The sequence below is a fragment of the Diabrotica virgifera genome, chromosome 1 (genome assembly GCF_917563875.1).
Source record: "Diabrotica virgifera virgifera chromosome 1, PGI_DIABVI_V3a".
Taxonomy (NCBI): Eukaryota; Metazoa; Arthropoda; class Insecta; order Coleoptera; family Chrysomelidae; genus Diabrotica; species Diabrotica virgifera.
In genome coordinates, this window is record NC_065443.1 from 251,478,982 (window position 1) to 251,501,835 (window position 22,854).

At 32.6% G+C, this 22,854-nt stretch overlaps 1 protein-coding gene across 1 annotated transcript in view; it reads right to left on the reverse strand.

Annotated features, from left to right (window-relative positions):
* Positions 1-22,231, reverse strand: part of LOC126879083 (cytochrome P450 9e2-like) — an 86,786-nt gene extending 64,555 nt beyond the window's left edge. The window contains exon 1 of the mRNA XM_050641999.1: positions 22,072-22,231. The gene's annotated coding sequence lies outside the window, so the exon portion shown is untranslated. The remainder of the gene's footprint in view (positions 1-22,071) is intronic.
* Positions 22,232-22,854: the final 623 nt, after the last annotated feature.

Genomic DNA, 22,854 nt, shown 5'->3' on the forward strand with positions numbered 1-22,854 from the left:
TTTTCTAGACAAAGCTTACATAGAGTCAGAAAAATAGTAAATTGTAATCTTGTTATTGTTATTTAATAACAATAACAAATACAATTTACTGAGTTTAGCTAAAACTAAGTCTTTAAACTGGAAGATTCACTAATTCTGTAACTAGACAAGGCGGAAACGGCGGGTTCGTTGGGAAAAATATTCCCATGAGATATTTTTGCATAATCACATTCGTGAGACATCCCAGAATAAGGTTCAAGAAGTCGCCCACGAGAAAAGTGGGCCAATTTTTTTTAACAATTTTTTTAATCAAATTGCAAAAATCAATATTTTGGCCCGGACTAATTTTTTTTTAGGTTTTTTGGACCATTCTGGACAAAAAAGGTCTCTAATAATTTTGCTCTAAAGTTGATCTTTTTCGAGTTATAAGCAAGTTAAAATTTGAAAAACGCGAAAATGGCCATTTTTAAGGCTTAATAACTCAGTCAAAAATTATTATTTTGAAAGTCAGAAAGTGACTAAATCAAAGTTTAAAGTCGCCGTTACATGATCCTGAAGAAATCTGTGTCATTAATTTACTACTAAGCTGTTATTTTTAATTAATAACAATGAGTGGTTGTATCGTATTGACGCTGCTGTAAATGTGAGTGCGACTAAGATGCACAATTGGACTGCTGGAATAGCTTCTCTCTCGCACTCAGCATTTACAGCCCCGCACACGCGCATGGCGCTTATTATTATTACTTAAAAATAACAGCTTAGTAATAAAATAATGCCAAAAATTTCTTCAGGATCTTGTAGGGGGGACTTCAAACTTTGATTTAGCCATATATTGACTTTCATAATAATAACTTTTAACCGAGTTATTAAGCCTTGAAAATCGCCATTTTTCGTTTTTTTCAATTTTAAATTGCTTATAAGTCGAAAACGATCAACTTTAGAGAAAAATTATAAGAGACCTTTTTTGTCCAGAATGGTCCAAAAAATTAAGGAAAAAATTATTCGGGCCAAAAATATTGATTTTTGCCATTTGATTAAAAAAAATAAAAAAAAAATTGGCCCACTTTTCACTTGGGCGACTTCTTGACCCTTATTCTGGGATGTCTCACGAATGTGATTATGTAAAAAAATCTCATGGGAATATTTTTCCCTTCGAACCCGCCGTTTTCGCCTTGTCTAAACATGGTCGTGTTTCTCCAATAAATGAGCACATAAAGGCCCCGTCTCACCATCAAATAATTGACAGTTATTTGATCAAACTTGACAGTTAGTGACACAAACTATACATACTAACTGTCACTTTGTGTCACTAACTGTCAAGTTTGATCAAATAACTGTCAATTATTTGATGGTGAGACGGGGCCTTAAGTCTTTATTAAAATTGAAAAAAAGTTACACTCCTTGCAGCAATATCTTTGAGGAGTTTCATATTCTATATAGTTTGCATACTTTGTATGCACGTTTCTATTGTGCCGATTGAGTCTGAAACTCCTTATTACACTCACGGCAAAACACTCCCATTTTCCTTTATTTTTTAAGAAAGAAACCCACAACAATTATTAAAATACGAATCAACAGCAGACCGCCAAAAAATAATTTCTTAGGTTATGTTATGTTATACCAAAACAATCAAGCAGCAACAGCACAAATCACATGTGGGTGGTGACGTCACGGCACGATCTGCGAAGTCCTCCTTTTAGGCGGTCCTCTCAAGATTCTTAATCCGGCACTGTTGCCAAATTATAAGAATATTCATAACACTAAGAAAATTTCTTTTTCACTAATTAATAATTATATAAGTATGTATTAGAAATAATATAGGTAAGTACTACCGAAAGAACGACAACCAACAACAATATACAAAGATTACAAGAGAATAAGAAATTACACAAAGGCACTTATAGAATAATTAACAGTGAGCACTGGAGCAAAAGAACTGGAGCATATTTTTTTGATTTACAAAAATAAAGATGGCGCTTTATAAAAGGTCAAAAGATTTAGGTGAAGGAATTAATATACTTGAAACACATCGGATGCATGGATGGACTATCTAAAAAATTTGGCGGCAACTATCAACTGACAACATTAATTAACAATATTGTAAGACACAATAGAATACCGGAAGAATGGAGAACAAGCGAAATAATCTTATTATTCAAAAAGAGCGATAAGGAACAACCAGAAAATTAAAGGGTATCAATTTGCTAAACACTATCTTGAAACTAATAACAAAAATCTTTTAAGGACGAATAAATCAGCTCATAAACTTATAAGATCAGCAACAAGGGTTTCGTATGGGAAGGTCGTGTACATATGCAATATTGGTCATAAAAAGATTATAGAGTAAGGATAAGAATAAAATAGACCCGCATTCCTAAGTTTAATCGACTTGAAGAAGGCATTTGATAGAGTAGGCTTAACAGTGGCGACGCGTGAGTTTTTCTAAAGTGTTACCAAAACCAGATGTAAAAAAAATCTTATTTAAAAAAATATTTTGAACCGCCCAAATATAAGTTTTTGTTTTCAATCCTGTGGGATAAAATTAAACAAATCACTATTCCCAAATTATATGTATGTAATTATGTATATGTAACAGGTATAACAATAAATAATAAACAAACTAAACATATTATTCTACCATAAAATTAACATAAAAAAATGAACAAGTAGGAAAAAGAACAGATTTTGAAAAATATTGTTTATATTTTAATTCTTCCATTTTCAATAATATCATTTTTTTCTTTAAAATAATATATAAAAAAATATACAAGTAGAATGACTTTTCAAGTAGTTGATCAATTACGCAATACGTAGCAACACTCTTCCATGTTTGAATGCACGCACACTGTAATCTGTAATAGGTACTAAACATACTAAACCAACATTTTACCATTCTTCAAAATGGTAACAATACCATAACAATACGATATGCACCGCATGCCCGCGCGCCGTCTCTAGACCCGTCGGTCCTTCAAAATTTTCAGAGCTAGTCCCGACCGATAGCGAGGTTTCTCCTGCGTACCGTTTACCAGTGCCAGTCATAGAAAAAAGTGTTGTGTGATTTGGTAGAATGCGATCTTACCCTTCAAAAAATATGTCACGTATTTCAGCACCTGGAAAATTGGAAGGATACTACAAATCTGGCCTCCACATAAGTGGTCTGTAGCTTCGACATGATAGGTGTGAAATTTTAAACGTTCTTGCTGTTGATTGGATAGGAAGGGTAGCGTTATCTAGCCTCCACGCTAGGTACATCATAGCCTCCATACGGTACTTCGAATATTTAATATTATTTTATTCAAGTGGACAATAAAGGTAAAACACAAAAAACTTTTGTTTCTTAATTATTTATTTATACAATAATGTGACATTTTACAAAGAAATATGAGTATTTAATTTCTATTAAATATATGTTTACTTGTTGAATTTATCGGCTGCACACAACAGCTGATCAGCCATTAGACCCAACAACAAAACGCGAAATAAAATGTGTATTTTAAAACTGTTGGATAAACAGTACCTACAATCAGAAAAACTTACCTTTAAAAAGGTACTCGATTATGAAATAACAAAAATATCAAAAAACACGACTGAATATCAGCTTTTTATGGTGCCACAAAATAAACACAAACACCAAACACATCACCTAACCGACCATCGACCATATAAAATAAGTGAACGACAACGAACGAACGAACACGAACACAGATTACAGATTCACAGATAGCGCAGGATTTGTCAAAAGTCATGTTCCACCAATCACAATGCCGACATCAGCGCCTCTGACTAAACGGAAGGAAAATAAATACGATTACATGTTTTTTATTAGAGTTAGCGGGGCATGGTGCCAGTATTGGTAACAGCATAATAATATTATGATAACGTGCCATGGATTCACATATCTCGCCAATATTTTCGTGCGTCTAGTTGGCTATTTACTGAATTAGGTACTATTAACAAGTATTTCTGTTGGTAAAAAATATAAATGGAATTATTTCGTAGTAGTCATAAAATATTTATTTGTAAGATTTGTAACTGTTACCAATGGTAACAGTGGTTACATGGACGCTTCGCCACTGAGGCTTAAAGATGTAATAAATCTGTTGTATAATAAAGAGATTCCACTGGAAAGAAATACCGCTAAAAACAACTGAAAACGTCGATCAAAACATTAAGATCAGAATAGACGGACAACTTACGTAACCTATAGATACACCAATGGAATAAGATTCACTAAGCCTTATGCAAATGACTAATCTAATCATGGATGAAAGGAAGGCACTAATTAAAAAAAGAATGAAGCAATCACATCACATGAGTAGAATGGAGGACACAAGGAGTTATTCAAATAGCAAGGGGCAAATCACCAATTGCTTGAATAAGTATCGGCCCAGTGCGCAAAAGATGAGTGACAGTCTTCCATAAAGGCAACAACCTACCAATAAACAGGTAAAATTGCTTGCGTAAAGGAAGAAGAAGAAGATGTTAAAGAAGGAGAACGTTGAGCTCGTGAGTCTGTGGTCGATGCCAAATTCGTCTCCCTTCTTTTTACTCTTGTATATTTTAAACAAACTGGAACATGAAGTAAAAACCACTTCTATGTAAAAGGTATATTTACTAAAAATTTTTAGAATCCCAATGGATTCAATAAAATGAGTTCATCAGAACGTTTTCAAACCTATCGGTCCATCATCAGTGATCTAAAATCAAATAAGTAATCCCACTATTAAAATTAAAAAGATGGTTGAAATTGTGAAAGTTAAAAAATGTGGTTATGATTACTTACTTGAATACTTGCAAAATAGCCCCAGAACCAAACAATGGTTGTGATTATAAATAAATCTACATTATGTTGAAATAAATTTAAAATGGCTAAACGCCGATGTTAAAGGATTAAACCTCTGGGAACATGGTGAAACTCTACCCGAGGACCCAATCAACCATCTTCAGTCAACGATGACTACTAAGTGTCAAAGCTATGTAAGGAAATGCTTGATGTGACATTGACAGTTAAGGAAGAAGGTAGTCGATTTTCTAGGAATTTTAAAAACAAAGTCATGATCCAGAAGAAGATATGTTAAAGCTTTTAATATCTGAAATTGTCTGTTAATTAAATCTATTGTTGTTTAAAATTAAAAGATAATGTGTTTTACAAAATAAAATTATTTTAACTGTAGGTAACTACAAATTGACTGTATCAAATAAAATTAACCTGATCAAAAAATTACAATATGATAAAGTGAGCTGATTAGTAGTAATAACAGAAATAAAATTAAATAAGTGGTGTTATAGAAGAAGTTTTAAATTTTGAAAAGGGATATTATTATATCAAGAAATTTATATGTCCACAGCATGTGTATTGATGGTTGTATAGGTAGTAGGGAAATTATTGTTTGGATGTAGGTGAAAATTAAAAAATTTTATATAGATTGGAGTTAGGATAAAGTCAATCTGATAGTAGAAAATGTGATTCAGGAATGCAATTATTAACTGTCAATGTCACATCAAGCATTTCCTTACATAGCTTTGACAGTTAGTAGTCATCGTTGACTGAAGATGGTTGACTGGGTCCTCGGGTAGAGTTTCACCATGTTCCCAGAGGTTTAATCCTTTAACATCGGCGTTTAGCCATTTTAAATTTATTTCAACATAATGTAGATTTATTTATAATCACAACCATTGTTTGGTTCTGGGGCTATTTTGCAAGTATTCAAGTAAGTAATCATAACCACATTTTTTAACTTTCACAATTTCAACCATCTTTTTAATTTTAATAGTGGGATTACTTATTTGATTTTAGATCACTGATGATGGACCGATAGGTTTGAAAACGTTCTGATGAACTCATTTTATTGAATCCATTGGGATTCCAAAAATTTTTAGTAAATATACCTTTTACATAGAAGTGGTTTTTACTTCATGTTCCAGTTTGTTTAACTATAAGGTATACAGCCAATCCAGGGAACTACCCCTTTTTAGTTTGTATATTTTAGTTTAATTTGATGCTATTGTGTTTCTTATCAATATAGTCTATAATAGTCACTATCAGTGACTGCTCGTGCTCGTCCATTTGAATTTTCAAATTAAGGCCATGTGTGAACAATTTATGATAAAAAGACTAACTTTTCACTCTAATGGCACATAAAACAACATAATGCTATTCTACATCCCACCAGAATGAAAACAATGGGAACCTTCTCTCTCAGAATCTCTCATTGAAATTGAAAATGGTTATTCATTTTTAATTTATGATAAATTTACAATAGGCAAATATTAGAAAAAAATAGTGCGTATAGAAAACACAGGGTGTCCCCGAAAATAGTGCGTTCCTTAAAGGTATAGATAGAAGGCACAATGTAGAGCAAAAAAGTCATAAAACATTTTTTTCTAAATTTAGCCGTTTGGCCAAAAAAGAAAATACATTTGGATATGCAAATTGAAGTCTGGCAACACCGTTGACACATTTTAAAATAGTAGGTTTGTAGGTCATTTGTATCTGGTAGGTAGTAGAGTAAAAATTTAAATATCAACCAAATGGCTAGTGTTTACATTTTTTCACCCCTTGGTTTGTTTGATGTTATTAACATTAAATATTTGGGGTAATTTAGTTTTATTCCAAAAGAACCGGTATTTCTTAACAATGAGGAATTTGTAAAGGATACAGAAAGGGTGCAATATTTTATGAATTACCCAGAACACTAAATAAATGTAGAGGCATAGAAATTGTTTGCAAAATGTTTTGCCGGTACTTCTTGAAGACGTGCCTTCGCAAACACTACGCGACGTCAAAAGTGGTTTCTTCACGACGGAGCCCCAGCACATTTTACCAAAGCTCTGAAAAATCTTCTGGATACTACTTATCCCCGTCGTGGAATTGGTAGGAATGGACTCATTCTGTGACCACCGTGAGTCCTGAATTCAATGTATTGGATTTTTATTTTTGGGGACATTTGAAATCGTTAGTGTATGATAACCGACATGAAATCCAAACAGAAGCTGAATTACAGAAACGCATTTTTGGTGCTGCAGAAACTATCCGACATAATTAATTATTTAACTATGGCATTACTAACAACCGGATTCCTCGTATCGATGCATGGTAGAGCTCTCACTTTGAACATTTAGGTGTTATAAAAATTATTGTCAATTAAGCTCAAACTTTTAATTTAATTTTTAGACCACAAGTAAAAAATTAATGATAGTCGGAGCATAATGTAACAAACTAAATTAGAATCATTAAACGTTGTCTGATGTGTTTAATTTCCACTGTAAACTATGTAATTCAGGTAAAACCCTTGCATTCAAGACCTTTAAAGCTTAATAAATACATAATACTAGTTTAGTTAAAATAGTCCAGAAAGCCACTTCGCATCCGCTAGGAAAAATATTCTAATTCGGATTTTTTGCACAATCTTACTCAAAAACGACCCCTTTTAACAAATTTGCATGTTGCCAGGACCAAAAGTTGGTAAAAAAATGTTTAAAGGTTTTTTGTTTGTTTTTTTCCTAAAATTATTTTTTTTGCATGGAACAAATTTTTTTTAGGTTTTTTGGATCATTCCAAACAGAAAAGATCTTTGGTGACTTTTCTCTAAAGTTGATAGTTTTTGACATATAAGCGATAAAAATTGAAAAATTGTGAAATCCGCCATTTTTAACCCTCAAAAACTATGTGAAAAACTGAAAATTTGAATGTTGCCAAGGTAGGTAGATATTCTTAAAAACATCGATTGAAATCACGAAGAGTTTTTTGCAATACAATATTCAAAACTCCTTTGTTTTTTAATTGCTAATCAAGCGTGCGCGACACTATTTTCCACCGTTGCATGTGTATGCAGTATGGTGCAAATGAAAGGAATAAATTCGTTATTTCGTAAACCAGCGACTTTAAGGAAAAATCCCGAAACAGGTCGATTTTTATTTTTAAGTTATGATATTGTGCCATATATGGTATACTAGTGACGTTATTCATCTGGGCGTGATGACGCAATCGATGATTTTTTTAAATGAGAATAGGGGTCGTGTGTTAGCTCATTTGAAAGGTTCTTCAATTCTCTATTCAGTAATATAAACATTTACATAATTATTTATACAGGGTGTCCAATAATTTAATTTTTTTGTCAATTTGCCAAATGATTTAATTTAATAAAAAATTTTTGGACACCCTGTATAAATAATTATGTACATGTTTATATTACTGAATAGAGAATTGAAGAAGCTTTCAAATGAGTCATCACACGACCCGTATTCTCATTTAAAAAAATCATCGATTACGTCATCACGCCCAGATGGACGACGTCACTAGTATACTATATATGCCACAATATCATAACTTAAAAATAAAAAACGGCCTGTTTTTTGATTTTTCCTTAAAGTTACCGGTTTACGAAATAACGAATGTATTCCTTTCATTTGCACCATACTGTATACACATGTAACGGTGGAAAATAGTGTCACGCGCGCTTGATTGGCAATTAAAAAACAAAGGGGTTTTTGATATTGTATTGCAAAAAGCTCTCAGGGATTTCATCAATCAATGTTTAAAGAATATCTACCTACCTTGGCAACATTCAAATTTTCAGTTTTTCACATAGTTTTTGAGGGTTAAAAATGGCCGATTTCGCAATTTTTCAATTTTTAATCGCTTATATGTCAAAACTATCAACTTTAGAGAAAAGTCACTAAAGATCTTTTCTGTTTGGAATGATCCAAAAAAACCTAAAAAAAATTTGTTCCATGCTAAAAAAAATAATTTTAGGAAAAAACAATCAAAAAACGTTTAAAAAATGTTTTACCAACTTTTGGTCCTGGCAACATGCAAATTTGTTAAAAGGGGTCCTTTTTGAGTAAGATTGTGCAAAAAATCCGAATTAGAATATTTTTCCTAGCGGATGCGCAGTGGCTTTCTGGACTAAAAGATAAAGTGTTTTTTATTGTAAATGATTGACATTTTATCAATTCGTTCAAAATTATTATATTTCAATAGATTTCGGAAAAACATTACATTTTTTTTTATTTAAACACTATAAATACACCTAATCTACAAGATTAATCAGTATTTTTTCTTTAACCTAATTTCCCTAAAAATGTTTGTAAACTAGATGTCACCTGGTCCATACTAGCTTTTTTTTACATGAAATGCCCACTTTTTTGTTGTGGCTACACAGCCCAGCACTGACTCTGCTTTTCACTCACGTCTTTATTGTGGCTACAATACAATGCACAACACTAACTAAGTCCGGCACAACTTCACACATTACACGAGCTCGAACGGTTTAGTCCTCTTGAGCCTTCGCATCTGGGGTTCGTTGACAAGAAGCTGAAGTGCTTCATGGTTGGGATGCTTATGGAGCCTCTCTTCATGTCTCCTGGCGACTTTCTTAATTTCATTTGGAATAGATTCGATTTTAAGATCTCTACGCAAATCGTCATTCCGAACATACCAAGGAGCACATACAATATTCCTTAATATTCGGTTCTGGAGCGTTTCTAAATTTCGGTAATTGCTTTTTTTGGTACAGCCCCATAATTGTAGGCCATAGGTCCACACCGGTCTCAATATCTGTTGGTAAATTAGTACTTTGTTCTGGATGGAAAGTTGAGAGTACCTACCTATTAGCCAATACATATTTTTGTACTTTATCTTCAACTGTTCAGTTTTCTTTTTAAGCTCCTTCCATTTTATTTTGACGTCGAGATTTAAACAACGTTGTTGTTTAGGATAATTGGAAGATTATTGATTTTCTTGTTAGTGAAGTTAATATGAACTGACTTATGTTCATTAAACTTTATACGCCATTTTTTGGACCAGCCTTCTATGCCATTAATTGCATTTTGTAAGTTAATCGTAGATTCCTCTATAGTTACTCCTATTGTATGGACTGCGGTATCATCAGCAAATGTGGCCAGTTGGATGTTTTCCCTCTCCGGAATGTCAGATGTGTACAAAAGGTATAGTATTAGTCCAAGGACGGTACCTTGCGGAACCCCTGCATTTATTTGCTTTAACTCAGAGTAATCGTTTTCCATTTTAACTCTAAATGTTCGCTGGTGTAGGTATGACTGCAATATTTCAACGAGTTGCATAGGAAATATTTTCTTTGGCTTCATTAACAGACCGTCGCGCCACACTTTGTCAAATGCTTTTGCGATATCCAAGAATACTGCTGAACAAATTTTGTCCCCTTCTAATGCTTTCTCTATTTCAGTTATTATTCGATGGATCTGGTAAATTGTGGAGTGTTTATCACAAAATCCAAATTGGTGTGTTGGAATAATATTTTTTTGTTCAATTATATGGTTCATTCTTCGTAGTAGTAATTTTTCAAACACCTTTGAGATTATGGATAGTAAGGAGATTGGCCTGTATGGTGTTAATTCATGGTTATCTTGTCCTACTTTGGGTATCATTATAACCTCTGCAGTTTTCCAAAGAATGGGAACATATATTATCTAAGCCTAATAGATGCATTTATTAGTGTAGTAAGCTTTACTATGGCTTTTCTAGGTAATTTTTTTAGTATCTCACCATTGATCAGGTCAAATCCAGGCGCTTTTTTTGTATGGATGTTCTTGATTCATTTTTGAACTTCTTTTGTAGTAGTCAGTTGTATGTTAACAGAATCAATAGCTATTCGTTCATCATCTACATGAGTTTCCCCAGCGTTTGGTTGAAATATGTTTTCTAAATAATCAGCGAACGCATCCACTTTCTTTTTGGGATTTCTTGTCCATGTTCTGTTTTCTTTTCGTAAAGGAGGTACATATATGCTGAACTGGCTTATTTACCTTTTTGGCAGCCTTCCAGAGGGAGTAATCGGTGCATTCATCATCAGTTAGTTCTCTCAGGTACTTATTGATTGATTCGTTTTTAATTTTCGATATTTCTCTTTGCAGCTGTTGTGTGAGCCTATTTAGCTTATTTTTATTTTCTGTAATTCGAGTTCTTTGCCATACCTTCCGAACCTTTCTTTTTTCCTGTATCAAGACTCTAACTTCTTTGGGGTAATTGTTTCCTACTGTTTTTCTTTGGATTATAGGTGTGTTGTTACACGCTGCCTGCTGGATGTTTATCATAAATAGCTTGGTTTCTTGTTCCAATTGTTCTATCGTTTGAATAAATCCACTGAACTCAATTTTCTCATTCATTTCTGATTGGAAGTTTACCAGTCCGTAAACTTATTGGTTAACGCGGGTTTCATTTCAGCGATAACAATTTGCTCAGTAATTGTTAGTAGAATTGGAGAGTGGTCAGATATAAGCTCCTCTACATCCTCTACTTTTATAAAATTTGTTGCTACACCTCTGGATATGAAAAAATCTAGGAGGTCCGGGATTCTGTTTGCATCACTTGGCCAGTAAGTGGGTTTCCCAGTAGAGTGCCATCTACAATTGTGTCCAGTCACAACATGCTGCAATTCTTTACCTTTAGGTGTTGAGAGTCTGGAGCCCCAACAGGTATTTTTTGCATTAAAGTCTGCGCCAATTATGTATTTTTCACCCAAGGTTGACAAGAAGTTAGCATAGTCTTCTCTTTTGAGGTTATGTCTTGGAGGAAAATATGCAGCTGCAATGTTAAGTGTGTATTTCTTAGTTTTAACACTGATAGAGGCACATTGTATTTCTTCAGTTTCAATTTTTTCACGTTCCCAGTGGAGAATACTATTTTTAACAGCGGCAGCAGCTCCGCCTCTGGCTGAATTTTGTGGATGTATGGCATGATAGATTTGATAACCTTGCAGCTTAATAAATGATTGTCTAGTTAGATGTGTTTCTGCAATTAGGCATATGTCTATTTTTTGTGTTTGTATGGTTACTAATAACTCTTGCTGGTGTTGTAAGAGTCCATTTGTATTCCATTGGAGTATCCTAAGGTCCAGGGGCATTATAGACTGATTATGATCGGCCTCTGATATTTTCAAATCTCTCCAGCGTTTCAAGTACTTTTTTGTTAAATTCTTCTTGTTTTCTCATTTTCTCCATTATTTTTTGCAGCATTTCAGTTACTGTGTCTGTATTATTTTCTGTTTCTGGTTGTGTTACTTGAGCATAAGATACTCCAGCTCTTCTTAAAGTTCGGTGTCTATTTTCCATATTTTCTATATTTAATCTACTCTCAGGAGCCTTGTTATTTATATTTTTATTTCTTAGTGTTTGCAGAGCTTTTGCAGTGCTCCATCCTCTATAATTAGCTGGATGGTCATTGCCGCAGTGAACACATTTTGGAGCTATATTTTTGGGTTTTTTACAGTCTTGGGTTAGATGTTTTCCAATGCATTTGACACATCTTGGTTCCCCTTTGCAGTAATTCTGTGTGTGCCCATATTCCTGGCATCGCTTGCATTGTGGCAGCGATTTTGGTTTTCTGAAAGTCTCTATTTGTACTCTCATATTTAATATTTCATTAATGGCATAGATTTTTTTTATATCTTCATCTTTATCAAAGGATAACGTAAAAAGCGGAAGTGGCGTTTTATCTTTCCCGGTTAGTATTTTATTTACCTCCAGTATATTGAAGCCTTTGTTCTTTAGGTCTTTTAAAATTTGTTCAACTTTGCATGACTGGTGTAAGTTTCTTGCAACTACCTTGACAGGTCTTGACTGTTTGTTTTCAAATGAAAACCATTCCATTTCCGTATTGTTTAAAACTTCAGTTAGACTCCTGTATGCATCTGAGTCAGTGACATTGATTTTATATTCCCTCCAGCCAACATGGTTGCCTGGAATTGTATCTTGTTTTTATGTAGATAATCTGATAATTCGTCATATTTTTGTACTTTATTAATTATAATTGGTGGAGGTTTTATATTAACCGGTTGCAGTTTGTTACTTTTGGTATTCGTTTCAGGGGATTGTACCTGCGGCGAGTTGCTAGCTTTTCTTTTTTTGAGTTTCTAACCCTAATCCATTCTGTGTCTCTGCTTAGTTCTTCTTCATCTGTACGATATTCAGTTTGGTCTTTTTTAGTATTATCTCAACTTGTATTTGAAGCTGTTTAATAGTGACTTCTAATTTTTCTCTTAATTGTTTTTCACTCATCCAAGCATTATACAACGCCTGCTCATTTTGACTGCGGGCTTGATTTTCGTTGAACAAAGCTTGGTTTTGTTGAACTAGCAGCGCCTCGTTCGAGGTAGACTGCTGCATGTACCCATCCATTTGAATATTCTGATTATCATTCTCAGTAGAATAAATAATGATTTAACAAATATTTATTAAATAAAAATTACCTACTTACTCAGTTTATCACTAATCACTTTCGATATTATTAATTACACGATAAAAAAACATCCTTCACTTCAGCCGTTCGGCAAAGATGTCTTTTTAATTGTTTATAATTGTTTATTAATAGCATTAATTATATTTTAGGAATTAAACCATAGTTACTAAAGTAAAAGTTATAATTTATGTAAAATTTCGAGCCTTAATCCAAAACATTAATTCAGATATTAATAGCAAAAATGCCACATTATTAAAGCAAGAAATAATTATTTTGCAGGTAGGTACCTATGTACATCTAGGGTCATCAACTCTAGAAATCACACCTCAAATAGTAAATAAACAAGGGGTTCCATTAGATGAAATTTCTACAATCACAGGTTCTTCTACGCAATGTTGCCAGGTCATTAAAATTTATGAAAATAAAAATTCGCTCGTATGGAGAACAATGTAATTTTTTTTGGAAACGGTTAACTTTACGAAAAAATGTTATAGGACTTTTTTGTTCTAAATTGTGTATTATATCCACACCTTAAAGAAACGCACTATTTTCGGGGACACCCTGTATATGGCTCAAAATATAAGCAAATACTTTTCGAAGTTATTTGCGATTGAAAATGTTTATTTTTCTACAAGAAATTTTATGGAAGAAGAATTTTAGTAAGAAGAAGAAAAAGTAAGAATTTTATGGAAAAAATATTCTTAGCAAAAATGCAGCTTACAAAAAAAACCAAAAATTTGTGTGTTCAGAAAGTTTATAAACCCAGTAAAACCAAAGTTGTGGGTTCATGAAAAATACATTCTTATTCGTCAAATTGCTAATCGAATATTTCAACGCAAAATAATCAAAAAATGAAGCAATTTTCGAAAAGAACTTATTGAAATTAAGACAAAAATTGGTTAAGATATGACTGTTTATATTTTGCATACATTCGTGATTCGTTCAGGCCCTTTCAACCATAATCCTTTCAAAAATAAGCCCTTTAATCCGGTGAAACATAGAGATCATATAAAAAATACTTAAGTAAAGTAAATTGTTTGTAAAGCGGTAACCATTAATTTCATTTGGGTTGCTAAATAGGGGGAGATTTTCACGATTTTTTTGCCAAAATAAGTGGTTAAATGAATGTTGAGCGCAACTCGCTTAGTTTTAATGCTATAACCCATTCCACGAACATACGACTGTTGTGGATTATCTCGACAACGAATATTTTACTGTGCAAATTATGAAGAACGAAAATAAATTGCAAAATACATTGTTGTTTATTGGAACAATTATTAGAGCCATTTACTTTCGCACTTCTTACGTTGCACACTAAAATATTCGTTGTAGCGATAATAATATTCATGGAATAGCCCATAGAAACTTTTTTAAAAAATAAAAAATATAGTTATTTTCCTAACAAGTGCAGAAAGTTATTCTTTTCCGCACGCGACTGCAGTTTGCCGAACGACGTGAAGCGGGAGTTCGGCAAGCAGTCGAGTGCGGAAAAGAGACTTTCTGCAAGAGTCAGGAACAATATTTTTTCTAAGAGTCTTTAAAAAATTACCAAATCTTAATCAATTAATTTAATTAATATGAAAATTCCACACCTGTACTTTTGAACCAATCAAAATACGTTATTTTGACAGATCACCATGGCAACGGAGGTATTTTATCGGAAATTTTTTGCTCGTGGGGTACCCAACAGCGAATTATAGTAGACATTTTTTGACGTTTACAATCACAGAACCTTTTTGACAGACTGGTTTTTATTTGTTTACATAATTTAAAATAAAACGCCAAAAAATAATTTTCTATCACTTGTAGTTACTCAAAACTTATGTAAAATTGAAGAATATACTATTTTCTATCTTGAAATGGTATTCCCATGCAACTACAATGAGTAGAAATTATGAATTTGAAAGCCTAAATAATTGCTGACAAAGCTATGGCGCGCTATTAATCTGTTCATGCAGCTTTGGATTTTCAAATGCAAATTTGGTGTGGAATTTTCTTACCGAATACCACGCGAAGTCAAATTAATATCCGGAAATTTTTTTTTTGATCATGAATATTTTTAGAAAATTTCCCTCGTCTGCGACTCGGGAAATTTTCAAAATATTCATGATCTCAAAAAAATTTCCGGAAATAATTTGACCTCTAGTTGTATTACTAGTGAAAATACATACACAAATTAATTCTTTGACAAGGTTGTCAAAACCAAACTTTCAATATAATTAGTTAGCATGACGGCGATCTTGGTTTCCATGACGATGATTCAAAACGACTGTTATTGTCTACCGATTTGACTTTCGAACATTATGTCAAAATAATTTTATTTCATCGAATTGTCGCGTTAATTTCATTAAAACAGGAACACAATAAGATATATTTGAAATAAATTAGTAAATAATATCTAAATATTAGTTTATTGCATGTATTATAATTACTTTAAGGCTATATTAACATATCTAAATTAACACGCGTGCGGAAAAGTAAAAACCGCGTGCGGAAAAGTAACACGCGTGCGGAAAAAGAAACACGCGTGCGGAAAAGTGAAACATCCTAAACTAAAATGCGTGCACGAAAGTAGACTTTTTGCACGCTCGTACGAAAAAGCTTTTTTAAACACTTTAAAAATGTTTTAATGAGATTTTCCCGAAAAGTGCTTCATTTTTCGATCATTTTACGTTGAAATATTCGATTTGGATTTTGACGAATAAGAACGTATTTTTCATGAGCTACAACTTTGCTTTTGCTGGGTCTATAGATTTCAAGAATTAAAAGTTTTTGAAGTTATACTTCTTTAGGCGCGATTGAGATTGAGGGTGAATTTATATTGATCTGCGCGCATGCGCACACCGACAGTATGGTATTAGTCTTTATACGGGCTCTGATTGGGTGTTGAAATTATCTGTCAATAATTGTTCAATATGGAGGTTATCGGTAAACAAAAATGTTGTATAATATCTAAGTTTTTATTGTTGTGAGGACAGAAATAAAATCAAATTTATAATTATAGTGACTTTTTAAATAGTTTTGAAAAGCTACAGGTACGTAATTCTAAATGTTTCAGTTTTATTCCAATAAAAAATTATCTTCATACCTATTTGGAAAATGTAAAAAAATAATGTACTTACCTAGTAATTAGTAGGCAATGCTTCAATTTACATAATCTGATTACGAACAAACTTTCTACAAATTTTCATCTAATGTATCGTTTTCTTACTCTATATATTGATGTATTTTAATTCGACAAAAATCAAACTAATAAAAATTCATATAAACAAAATGTCAAAAAGTTGTTTAGTTTGTGTATATTCCCACATGACGTATAGGCGAAGGTGGTGCAGTTTGAAATCTCTTCGACTCTCGTACGGCATGATGGACAGGAAGTAGGTTCAAGCCCAATGCAAGTTATATCATTTTTTTATTTTTTTTTTATAGATTTTATGATTGTAAATATATTATTATATAATTTTTTTCAGAAAATACGTATTTAATTAAAATTTTTGGCAACAATTATTGTTCAGAAATCATTCGTGGCATTTTTCAATGTGTTTGTGTGTGTTTTATTCTTTTATTTTTTTAATTTTTGGTATTGTTTTAATAAAAATTTTTGGAAAGTAGTAGAGAAACTGTTTAAAGTATATTGATTTCGTTGAAATCATCTAATAGAAGTATAACTTCTTACGTGCGTATAAAGTACACACATTCTTTTTTTTTAATTTTTTATATGCTACATTTTTGCTAAAAATATTTTTTTCGATAAAATACTTATTACTATTTGAGTTATGTGTGAAAAACCGCCTAAAAAGGTGGTGTTTTTGTCGAAAAATAAACATTTTTATCGCAAATAACTAGAAAAGTGTTGACTAAGTTAAAAAATCCTATTGAACGAAAATTGCTTAGAGTTAGTCAATTTTTCCATTTCGGGACTTATTTTAAACGCGTGGTTTTTACCCCCGACTAGGGGTAACTGTCATCCCCAAGTAAAAGGAACCAACGGCACAAGTTCAACTTTGAAGCGGACGGTAAGTAGAACCTAAATCCAAATTTTCATGCAATTCGAAGTTGACCCTGAAAATTATACGGTATCGCCGTATCATTCGCCGTTCCCGTTCATTTACTGGGCTAAAAGAATTTCTTGAGAATTTAATTAAACGTATATTTGTTTCTAAAAGTAGAAATAAAGACTTTGGAATAGTAAATAGACCTGATTATCATTAAATTATTTTTTATGCGATTATGTAAATAAAGTCTTATCGATAACTGTGACAATATTTGAGAATGAAAATAAGATATGATAAAAATTGTAGAAAACATATACAATGACAACAAAGTGATTACTAGGATATGGAGTTGAGAATATTATTACCGACAGGGCCGGCGATAACGGGCCTGCAAGGGATGCACTGCAGGCGGGCGCCCGCCCCCGTTTGGGGGGCGCCAAAATTAGCTTTTTGTTGCTGGTGTTATACAAAATCCTTATTTAAAAAAACCGAAGGGCGCCTATGCTAGTTTTGCAGACGGGCACCTTATACCCTAGCTTCGGGACTGATTACCGATTTCATTCGAAAAAACCCACAGATAAAGGGATTCCCTCTAATTACTTTTTTGTTCAATTTAATCATAGACGAAAATTAGGTAGGTATGCATATTGGCAATTGAATACAAACTAATTGACCGAATAATGAAGGTTGAATATTTAAAAATAAAATTATCTATTGATTGTAAAACAACAGATAGTAGTAAAATAACAAATAATTAATAAACTGTGAAGTTCATTCACAATATAATATATTGTGAACTTTGAACAACAGTGAAATAATGGGAAAGATATATATCAGTGACCTTTTTGACGATGTTCAAATATGCTCCACATACTACCTGTGGCAACCAGTTCGACAGAGGTCCCAGTACTTATACTGAAATCGAAAGTCAGAAAAGCAATACAGCAAGCCAAAACAATAAAGCACCTGGATCAGATCATATTCCTGCTAGTTCAGAAAGCCACTGCGCATCCGCTAGGAAAAATATTCTGATTCGGATTTTTTGCACAATCTTACTCAAAAAGGACTCCTTTTAACAAATTTGCATGTTGCCAGGACCAAAAGGTGGTCAAAAATTTTTTAAACGTTTTTTTTGTTGTTTTTTTCCTAAAATTATTTTTTTTGCATGGAAAAAAGTTTTTTAGGTTTTTTGGATCATTCCAAACAGAAAAGGTCTTTAGTGACTTTTCTCTATAAAGAATAGTTTTTGACATATTCTAAGCGATTAAAAATTGCTAAATCGGCCATTTTTAACCCTCAAAAACTATGTGAAAAACTGAAATTTTGAATGTTGCCAAGGTAGATAGATATTCTTTAACACATCGATTGATGAAATCCCGAAGAGTTTTTTGCAATACAATATTCAAAACTCCTTTGTTTTTTAATTGCTAATCAAGCGTGCGCGACACTATTTTCCACCGACAGTATGGTGCAAATGAAAGGAATAAATTCGTTATTTCGTAAACCGGCGACTTTAAGGAAAAATCCCGAAACAGGTCGATTTTTATTTTTAAGTTATGATATTGTGGCATATATTGTATACTAGTGACGTCATCCGTCTGGGCGTGATGACGTAATCGATGATTTTTTTAAATGAGAATAGGGGTCGTGTGGTAGCTCATTTGAAAGGTTCTTCAATTCTCTATTCAGTAATGTAAACATTTACATAATTATTTATACAGGGTGTCCTTCTACTTCTTTTTTTGTCAAATAATTTAATTTAATAAAAATTTGTTGGAGACCCTGTATAAATAATTATGTAAATGTTTATATTACTGAATAGAGAATTGAAGAACCTTTCAAATGAGCTAGCACACGACCCCCTATTCTCATTTAAAAAAATCATCGATTACGTCATCACGTCCAGATGGATGACGTCACTAGTATACCATATATGCCACAATATCATAACTTAAAAATAAAAATCGACCTGTTTCGGGATTTTTCCTTAAAGTCGCCGGTTTACGAAATAACGAATTTATTCCTTTCCTTTCCTTTATTAGCAATTAAAAAACAAAGCAGTTTTGAATATTGTATTGCAAAAAGCTCTTCGGGATTTCATCAATCGATGTTTAAAAAATATCTACCTACCTTGACAATATTCAAATTTTCAGTTTTTCACATAGTTTTTGAGGGTTAAAAATGGCCGATTTCGCAATTTTTCAATTTTTAATCGCTTATATGTCAAAAACTATCATTTTTAGAGAAAAGACACTAAAGACCTTTTCTGTTTGGAATGATACAAAAAACCTAAAAAAAACTTTTTTCCATGCAAAAAAAATAATTTCAGGAAAAAAACAAAAAAAATGTTTCAAAAATTTTTGACCACCTTTTGGTACTGGCAACATGAAAATTTGTTAAAAGGAGTCCTTTTTGAGTAAGATTGTGCAAAAAATCCGAATCAGAATATTTTTCCTTTCGGATGCGCAGTGGCTTTCTGGACTATGCTAAGCTACTTAAAATTTTAAATGAGGAAAATATTACCTACTTAACCACTTTTTTTAACAAAATTTATAACGAAGGAGAAATACCAGATGATTATTATACTATGATAATAAGACGGTAGGTGAATTCACTAGCCCCTATCCTATTTAATCTAACCATGGATGAAGTCATAATGAGCATCAATAAATAAAGAGAATACAGAAGAAGGAACAACGAACTTAAAATTCTCTGTTCCGCAGATAATGCAATTTTGATAGCCCAAAATTAAGGTAGCTAGTTCTTAGATTTAATACAAGAGCAAAAGAATTTAACATGGCAATTTCAACCCAAAAAGCTAGAACAATGGTAATCAGCGAAGAACCAATTAGATGTAAACTTTAAGTCGATGGACTTAGCATTGAACAATGAACAAGTAATGGAAGTAAGGTATTGTCCTTTTCATGAGCATTTTTCAGGGCTTAACAAATGATAGGAAAAAGGGTAAGTCCGTGATAATACACATTTATGACATTTATTCTAATATGAAATTTTAGTTAAATCTGACAGTTGTCACATTTTATTTTCAATTTGGAATAAAAACAAATCAAATGTGTTTCTTGCATTTATAAAATGGCATTTTCTTTGATTTGTATAGTCTTATAAATTATACAGATTATATTTGTAATATTATTATCTAATTAAAAAAACATTATTTTTTTTATTTTGGCGCCATCTATCGACAACTAGAATAACTAGAATAGATGTTGTAAATGTCTGTAATCAAGGATGTGCCTTTTTTTCTGTCACATACAATTTAATGCGTTAGAAAGAAATCGAAAAACTGTGACGCACTGAAAGATGATCATGAGAAAAAGAATACCTACAGATTACACTGTCCAGCCACAGATTAACCCAACAATTGTTGGGTTAATCTGTGGTCCAGCTATGGAGACGTAACAAAAGAAGTAACAGATCAACTACAAAGATCAAAATAGGTTAGAAGGATGTTATAATAACACTATATGGCGTAACTGACACATTAACGGTGAGATGAAATCAAGAATCTTTAAGGTAGGTAATAGACCAATAATGACGTACGCATCAGAAACAAGACCCGACACTGCCACAACGTAGAGAGTGCTGGAAACAGCAGAAAGATTACGAGAGGACACTAAATAGAAAAAAAGAATAGAAGAATTGCATCAGTAGAATTACGGACACAAGGGTCGTTAAAATGTCAAGGAACAAATTACCAAGTGGTATAAGAAGTATCGGCCGACTGCGCAAGAAATGAAGTTGCAATCTTCTACAAAGGCATCAACCCGCCAATGAAAAAGCAAAAGTGCTTTTATAAAGGAAGAAGTAGAAGAGAATTTCTTCTTTAAGCATTCAAACTATCTCTTCTTCAAGCATTAAATAATTGAAACGCACCAGAGGAAGAAGAAAATGAAGAGAAAAAGTCTAAGTAATCGCGAAGAGTGAGTGTTTGACTTTTCACAGTCTTCATCTTTTTCAATCAATTTGAAGAAAACCAACTTAAACTAAACACAATGTAAAATCAAATCAGTAATATAAAAATTTACCTTACTCTGACGAATCAACAGCTCAAAAAATAATATAATAATTCATATTACACTGTGGAAATGTGAATATTGAGCTCTTGTAACGTCTATCGAGACGACCTACGATAATATCGAACTATGGTAAGCCAGACCTAGAAATTGCAAGTAGGACAAATAAAGTTACGAGAATATAATATTATACGATTAATAATAGGGAAAAAGGGAAATCAGCCAGGAAACAAAAATACATATACATAATACAATCACAGTACCAACTCTTCTATACACAAGCGAGACATGGGTTACAAATAAAAGACATAAAAGTGCCATAAATGAAGCAGAAATAAAGCAGCTGAGAAAAATAGCTGCAAAGACGAAGATGGGCAGGTAAAAAAACAAAAACATCAGAAACGTGTTAAGACAGGAACTAATAGAGAAACAAACTGAAAAAAGAAATCTGAATTGGTTTGGACATATAACTAGAATGAACGAGAACAGACTAGTTAAGAAGGTGAAAGATGCCAAAAGACAGGGAAAAAGCAGAATGGGCAGACCTAGAAAGAAGTGGATGGAACAAATCCAGGAAATCGGGACCAAGAAAGGGAAAACAGTACAACAGATGGAGGAAATGGCAGGAGACCGGAAGGCGTGGAAAAAATGGGTAAAAGATGGATAGATGATAGCAAAGTCCGACGCTTTCATAGATAGGGCATAAGGACAACGAGAAGAATAAAAGTAAAGTCTAACAATAAAGTACAGAAAAAAATGAATAATATCCATTTAAGTAAAACACAAGCAAATTTTCTATTAACCAGGTCGCACTAAAAAACAATTTCTCCAAAAAGACACTTACCAATTTTAGTTTGCCAAGCTAAGGAATATTATCGGCAGTGTTAATAGACCATTCCACCAGCGCGATGTTCGTACCCAAAAGACCAAATTATGTATGGAAATAGGAAATTTATTGTTACACACCGAAAATATGCTGACTAACGTGAATAACTTTATATTATATTTATCAGAAATGTCGTTCATTAAATATCACTTTATTTATTTAAAATAATTAGTTTCAGCTGCGTTCCTGTAATGTCGGAAGGTAGTTATAGAGTGAGCAAAAAAAGTCAGATTGAAGTGAAACTTTTTTTATTTAAATTCTACTGAAGAATTTTCAGCGTCAATTTGTTTCATTTATTAAAATGGGACTTTTTCTCAAAGTATGTTATTGTTTTCAATTATTTTACAACATTATATGTATATTGTAGCTTTTTTACAGGCCTCTTAGGCCCAAAACTTTGTTGTTCTTTTCCATAGGTTTCTGTTCCTTGTCAACTCTTCCAGTCTGTTATTCCCTTTTCTTTTAGGTCTTCTACTACCGTCTCTCTCCATCGCTTTCGTGGTCTTCCTCTCTTTCTTTTATAATCAGGTACCCTCCATGCTATTTTCTTGACCACTCTTGAGCAACCACTCTTGATTTTATTATGCTATCTATTTGTGGTCCTTTAATTATTATTAATTAATTATTAAACATAAGCAAGGGCAGAGGGACAAGTCCCTATTATGCCCAAAAACAAAGAAATTACATAACTAACCTACTAGTAGATACAATATAAAACAAAAAAAAGATATAATTTTGGTT